This window comes from Penaeus monodon, chromosome 32 (genome assembly GCF_015228065.2).
Source record: "Penaeus monodon isolate SGIC_2016 chromosome 32, NSTDA_Pmon_1, whole genome shotgun sequence".
Classification (NCBI taxonomy): domain Eukaryota; kingdom Metazoa; phylum Arthropoda; class Malacostraca; order Decapoda; family Penaeidae; genus Penaeus; species Penaeus monodon.
In genome coordinates this window covers 18,196,107-18,196,969 of record NC_051417.1, presented here as the reverse complement: position 1 = coordinate 18,196,969, position 863 = coordinate 18,196,107, and the positions used below count along the sequence as shown (strand labels likewise).

Below are 863 nucleotides of genomic sequence, written 5' to 3'. Positions count from 1 at the left end.
CATTATTTCAATACCACATGTACTACCCATCAGAATTTCTGAGTACAATCTCACTATATCTTAATTAATGTAATAACCAGGGTTTCCTGTAATGATCTTGAGGAATTCGGTGATACTTTATCTTCATCAGAATTGCGTTTGATATCAATCATATTTTGTTTTTCGTGGCATTATTCATTCCCTTTTTCACGTCTTTTCTACATATATAGCAAGAGTTTGTTTCACTTACCGTAATCGATGAGTCAGATAATACAATCCAAATTATCTGAGAATATTATCGTAGATCATTTTTATCCAGACGAGTATCTTTTGCACCTGATGTATTTTTCTCTTCGTACCTTTCCTGCATAGACGTCCTCAGCCCTGGACAAGTCACTGACCTTCCCTTCATTATCGCCTTGCATAAGCTGACGTCATTCTTATCATGCTGCTTCGCCAATACTTAAGAACTGGAACACTTGGATGTTTGTCGACGTGAATGTCACATGTGTTAATGCCCGTGTATGGTTTACTTGGTGTTTCTGTTTCCTTCATACACATGATCATTTATCGTCTATTTTACATGTCGAATATTCTGAGGGTGACCTGAATTTTAACAAGGTAAATGAACGTGTTCTCCGGCAACAATTAGTCCGATTTCAGACTGACAGTGACATTTTATATAAATGACGATGATTGCTGGTGCTATGCAGAATTAAACGTTTGGGAACGTTTGTGAAGACACGTTACTTTAGATTTTGCAGTTCAAAACTGGTCACTCTGTACAAGGGCATTTGGAATAATCCGTGGGCGGATCACTCAGTACGCCTGGCCGTTCCGAAGCACTCGTCTCGAACGATCATTCGCGTCGAAGATCCCCTGAC

General features: G+C 39.2%; 1 protein-coding gene across 2 annotated transcripts in view; it reads right to left on the bottom strand.

Moving 5' to 3' along the window:
• The window catches only part of LOC119593701, a 41,071-nt gene that overhangs the window by 36,350 nt on the left and 3,858 nt on the right, over window positions 1-863 (bottom strand). Inside the window, exon 1 of one of the 2 annotated variants that reach the window (XM_037942663.1) lies at window positions 230-857. The exons of the other annotated variant lie outside the window; for it this stretch is intronic. The gene's annotated coding sequence lies outside the window, so the exon portion shown is untranslated. Of the gene's footprint in view, window positions 1-229; window positions 858-863 lie in introns of those variants that run through there. 2 annotated transcript variants of the gene reach the window in all.